The sequence below is a fragment of the Schistocerca piceifrons genome, chromosome 5, assembly GCF_021461385.2.
Source record: "Schistocerca piceifrons isolate TAMUIC-IGC-003096 chromosome 5, iqSchPice1.1, whole genome shotgun sequence".
NCBI classification, from domain to species: Eukaryota; Metazoa; Arthropoda; class Insecta; order Orthoptera; family Acrididae; genus Schistocerca; species Schistocerca piceifrons.
In genome coordinates, this window is record NC_060142.1 from 129348554 (window position 1) to 129354582 (window position 6029).

The 6029-nt window shown below is 46.8% G+C and overlaps 1 non-coding gene across 1 annotated transcript; it reads right to left on the reverse strand.

Moving 5' to 3' along the window:
• Window positions 1-528: 528 nt before the first annotated feature.
• Window positions 529-602, reverse strand: Trnas-cga. The gene has a single exon. It is a non-coding gene; the product is annotated as a tRNA-Ser (tRNA).
• Window positions 603-6029: the final 5427 nt, after the last annotated feature.

The window sequence follows — 6029 nt, forward strand, 5'->3', positions numbered from 1 at the left end:
GAGTGCAACCCGCTTGCCAACAGCGCACGGCAGACCGGATGGTCACGCATCCAAGTACTAGCCCAGCCCGACAGCGGTTAACATCGGTGATCTGACGGGAACCGTTGTTACCACGGCGGCAAGGCCGTTGGTCCCGTCGACGACACTGGATTGCGCTATCTAAACACTGTGAATGCGTCGCGCGTTCGTGTAACTCGTTGGTGAAATAAAACACTTTCGGCTTGTTCCAGCTTTGGCGGCACTAGTTGCATGAGCCTGGAAGTTAGATGCATCGCTTGAGTGTAAGAAAACTGAAGTATGAAGTGGGGAACGAAGAAAATTGTCCTCTTGTTGGATATCTATGCTAGGCACAGGTGTCTGAGCCATTCAAATCACCGCGCGTTGCTGCGCACGAGACCACCGCACGCGGTTTGAAGATGAATGGGTTGGAAGTGTCTGAGCTGTAGAGGAAAATTCATTCAGAACGAGACGTTCACTCTGCAGCGGAGTGTGAGCTGATATGAAACTTCGTGACAGATTAAAACTGTGTGCCCAGACCGAGTCTCGAACTCGGGACCTTTGCCTTTCGCGGGCAAATGCTCTACCAACTGAGCTACCCAAGCACGACTCACGTCCCCGTCCTCACAGCTTTACAGAAGCCCTCCGAGTTCGAGTCTCGGTCCGGCACACAATTTTAATCTGCCAGGGAGTTTCATATCAGCGCACACTCCGCTGCAGAGTGAAAAGCTCATTCTGGAAACATCCCCCAGGCTGTGGCTATGCCATGTCTCCGCAATATCCTTTCTTTCAGGAGTGCTAGTTCTGCAAGTTTCGCAGGAGAGCTTCTGTAAAGTTTTGAAGGTAGGAGACGAGGTACTGGCAGAAGTAAAGCCTTGAGGACGGGACGTGAGTCGTGCTTGGGTAGCTCAGTTGGTAGAGCACTTGCCCGCAAAAGCCAAAGGTCCCGAGTTCGAGTCTCGGTCCGGCACACAGTTTTAATCTGCCAGGAAGTTTCAAAATTCATTCATTTAGGACTATATATACAAATGAATTTAGAAAAATGCAGGCATCCAAAATGTCTGGCTGTTGAGCAGTTAACTTCTACAGACCTAAAACCCCTTGGTTCGAGCCGCTCAGGGTAGCCGCGTAGTCTCAGGCATCTTGCCACAGTTCTCCCTGCGTCGGAGTTTCGAGTTCTCCCTCGGGCATGGGTGTGTATGTCGTTCTTAGCGTAAGTTAGTTTAAGATTAAGTAGTGTTTAAGCCCAGGGACCGATGACCTCAGCAGAATGGTCCCATAGGAACTTCCTACAAATGTCCAAATTTCCTTGCTTCGAGCCGGCCGGTGTGGCCGAGCGGTTCTAGGCGCTTCGGTCTGGAACCGCGCGACCGCTACGGTCGCAGGTTCAAATCCTGCCTCGGGCATGGGTGTGTGTGTGATAGGTTCCGTTTCTTTTTTAAGGGAAATCGTTAACAAGTGGAAAAGATACATAAATCTGGTAATTTGAATTCTTTGCTCAATATTCATATATGTGAGAGTGACAGCAATGCTTCCCATTCAGAAATAGATATGACTGAACCTCGAAATTTTGTCAAAGTATACATTTATGTGCCAGAAAGTAGTGTGCAAACCGTACTTGCCTTAATGAGGCCCGCTTCCGACAATTATTGTAGCTTTGAGTTTATGCTTCTCCTTATTCCCGACTGGTGATGCTCATTATCAACGCGCTTCTGGTCTCTTACCTGTGGCTGCAAAATGGTTCAAAAGGCTCTGAGCACTATGGGACTTAACTTCTGAGGTCATCAGTCCCCTAGAACTTAGAACTACTTAAACCTAACTAACCTAAGGACATCACAAACATCCATGCCCTAGGCAGGATTCGAACCTGTGACCGTAGCGGTCGCGCGGTTCCAGACTGTAGCGCCTAGAACCGCTCGGCCACTCCGGCCGGCCCTGTGGCTGCACGTACTCTTGGGGAGCACATGTAGCACCGACAGTGAATTCCAAATGCCCTTTTCAGAGCCCAGCGAGCTTTAGGCCTATTCCTTCTTTGAAACTCAGTGGAAATACGTCATTACCAACTAAAACTAAGCCTTCTAGCAGGACGAGAGTTCTGGACCTTATTAGCACGCAATATGATTTGTACTTACAGTTCTGGCGCCAATGCTGTATGCAATACAATATTATTCTTCATTACCCCAGTACTAACTATTCAGAAGGAAAGTGAACTGTCCTGGTAACACTGTAAGATAATTACGATAACTTCTAGGTCTTTCATTACAGTATCTTTCAGCAATATCGCTGAGCAACCGAACTGACGTCTTTTCATGATTCACTCATGAACCCAAGCACGTTTCTTATTTCTCATCCTATGCGGCGATTTCACTCAAACAGGCATTAACTCCGCAACAACTCGTGCAGCTGCCAAATTTTCATTTTAGGCACATCTACGTCACTCACAAAACGACGAACCTTAAGTGAACACCAACGTCGCGAGACTCGTTTCACGCAACGAGTGGCAACCCAGTGTCGTCGCGTAAAATAGGCTTAACGATGCGTGGATTCTGGCCGCAGCCACTGAACACTCTTGAGGGCGAGACGAAGGGTGCGTTGAAGCCTCAATCTGAATCGAACTGCCCCTCTTATGACGGTTTTGCAGGAAAGCTGGATCTTCGTGACACGTAATCCCAAATCTCCAGCAGTCTTCGTCCGTGAGTGTTCGCTACACAGATGAATAAATCTTTTTTGTATGTCTACATCGCAACAACTATTTGCTGATATTTGTTTTTCATGTCACTGACATCCCGTACACGTCAATTTAACCGCGTTAAATTTCATGCCATCAGTAAAACCATGCAACAGTCATCGTGAATAGGTGTTTCGCTGCCCTCATACCGTTGTCAATGTTCTTCCCGAATTTATACACCTTCGAAATCTCGATATTACGACTATCCACAGCAAAAAATATCTTAAATTATGAGAGGTTTACAGAAGTAAAATAACTTCGTTTAGACTGCATTGTTACAGGTCTTTTATTATACGACAAGTGTTTATGAAACTTAGTGTTTGTTTGCTGGCTAAGAGCGTAAGCGTCGGTTGCTGATGGTATTTTTCTATTACTGGTTCATTCTTTTAACAATTCCGATGACTCGCTAAAGTGTAAAATGCCAAATTGCGCCGTGCTCCGCTTCCGCGTTAAGTTGCAGGTCCCCTCTCTGCAGTTGGATAAATGGGGTGGGTTATCGAGACGCAGATCGCCCCACTGGCGTCCAGTAGAAAGACTTTACTAGGCTGGATCGCAAAAGACTTCCCGCTGTAACACAACGCCTAGTAAAACACGGCAGAGCTCTAACAATCATTGCTGTTGAGGCCAGCTTTTTTTATTACTTTACGAGTGCAACAACATTTTTAATTGGTCCATTTTAGAGCAGGACTTAATGGCTCTCATTCAGGCAAATCCATGTGCTGGCGTTTACGAGGATGGTGTTTATGCCTACGGGAGGAAAGGACTTGGCAAATGTTTTATCCTAGCTGCAATCATAGCAGATAAGGGAAGACGTGAAGTAAAATAATGTAAATGTCGTGTGACTAGGGCCTCCCGTCGGGTAGACCGTTCGCCGGGTGCAAGTCTTTCGATTAGACGCTACTTCGGCGACTTGCAAGTCGATTGGGATGAAATGATGATGATTAGGAGAACACAACACCCAGTCCCTGAGCGGAGAAAATCTCCGACCCAGCCGAGAATCGAACCCGGGGCCTTAGGATTGACATTCTGTCGCGCTGACCACTTTTTTTTTTTTAATCTCATGTTGTTCGTTATCGTTCGTTGCATCTGCTCGGGGCGGATGTCACAAGAAGACATCCGTTTCAGTTCGTTGTTGATCCATTAACTCAGCTAACCCTCCGACCGAACACACTGATTTACCATGCCGGCTATCACTCAGCTACCGGGGGCGGACGTACGTGAAGTGACTGCATATGTGAAAAATTCAACGTCCTCCCCTGAACAGGAATCACCAGCTAATGATAAAGCCACAGCGCTCGCAGGTGACGTCAGTCAGCAGAGCACAAAACATAAGTCGCTCACCTTACAAGAGTCGGCTGGGCGCTTCGAAATGCTAGAGATGGTGCGGAAACTGTATCAACAAGGGCAATGGAGTGCAGTCGAATCAAATCAGGCGATGATAGGGGAATTAGGCTAGGAAATGAGGCACTTAAAGTAGTGGTAGAGTTTTACTAGTTGGGCAGTACTGAAGTAGAGGCGATACAGAAAGTACTTGCCAATAACAAGAAAAGAATTTTTAATAAAAGAGGAATTAAATATAAATGTCAGGAAAAGTTTCCTGGAGATAATTGTGTGGAGTGTAGCGGAAGCGAAACGTGGGCGATAACAAAAATGGTTCAAATGGCTCTGAGCACTATGGGACTTAACATCTATGGTCATCAGTCCCCTAGAACTTAGAACTACTTAAACCTAACTAAGCTAAGGACAGCACACAACACCCAGTCATCACGAGGCAGAGAAGTTCCCTGACCCCGCCGGAAATCGAACCCGGGAACCCGGGGGCGGGGGGCGATAACAGTCCAGAAGGTTTTTGTTATGTGGTGCTGCAGAAGAATATTAAAGAGTAGATAGGTAGATCAACAACTAATAAGGACAAGGTGGAGGCAAATGAAATTTTTTGCAGGACGTGACTAAATCAACGAATCTGTCGATAGGAAATAGCGTGAGGCATGGAGGAAACGTCAGTTGGTAATGCCGGGACAAGTGGTTGGGGAGAAGGGTAAAAATTATAAAAGGAGACGGAGGCTTCCGCACAGCAAGCAGATCCAAACAGATGCACGTTGCAAAAAAATGGTTCAAATGGCTCTGAGCACTATGGGACTCAACTTCTGAGGCCATTAGTCCCCTAGAACTTAAACTTAACTAACCTAAAGACATCACAGACATCCATGCCCGAGGCAGGATTCCAACCTGCGACCGTAGCGGTCTTGCGGTTCCAGATTGCAGCGCCTAGAAGCGCAGGGCCACTTCGGCCGGCTGTGATGGCACTGACTACAGAAGAAGGCGTGGTCCCTATAAGAGAGCTGAGGCCCCAAACTGGCCGCTACAGGGACATGGGCCACACGCACGTGACGACAATGCGAACACTTGCACGCGGCGATCGTCCACTGCACTCATCGTGCCCGAAATACTAAAATGGAGGCTTCAAAAGAAGAGCAAAGGAGTGCTGTGCGTTTCTCGACCGCGAGGAGCGGAAATTCAGCAGAGAACGGCACAGATGTAGGACGGGCACTAAACTGCATGTCTGTCACAAGGGTCAAGGCGCGGCGCAAGCGATTAGGTGAAGGGCAGGTGCCGCTGGCGCATGACGCACGGACCGGAACCCCACACCGCATCACCGATGCCACTGTCCGTCAGGTGTTAAATAAGCGTGAGGATGGGAATAAAAAAAAGCAAGCTTTAGGTATTAGAAAATTCATCCCTTCGTATTGTATTACATGACACTCATTACTGAAGAGTGGCAGCCATTGCTCCAGAGGTCGGATTGAGGTGTCGAAATTGCAGCGGACGTTCAGTTCCAAGACGCTACTCCAGGCGGGTGTAAAATGAATGTGCGCATCGGAAAATAATAAACGCTAAAATGAAGATTTGGCCCTGTCTGAATACCCCCTGAAGCAGGTGTTACGATCTCTTAATTCTAGAAATTATAATCTACACACAAATGAATCATGATGGCAACTAATCCTACTAAATGATAAACGTTGTTCCTGATTATATTTTTATTCTAGATTAAAAAAACCTTTATATCACAAAGTTAACATTTCCTAAGTAAAAATACTGAGCAATTGCCCAACTCTGCCTCTTATTATGGCTGCGCAGTCTAATGTCAATAATGCGAAATGACTGACACCATCTACGTACCAAACACTACAAGACACTACTTTTAAAGATGATTTACGGTGGTGTGGAACCTCAGTGGAAATAAATTTACGTGATCACAGCTGTTTAGCTTTTATATCCCTAATAAGCCAAAGCAATTTGCGAT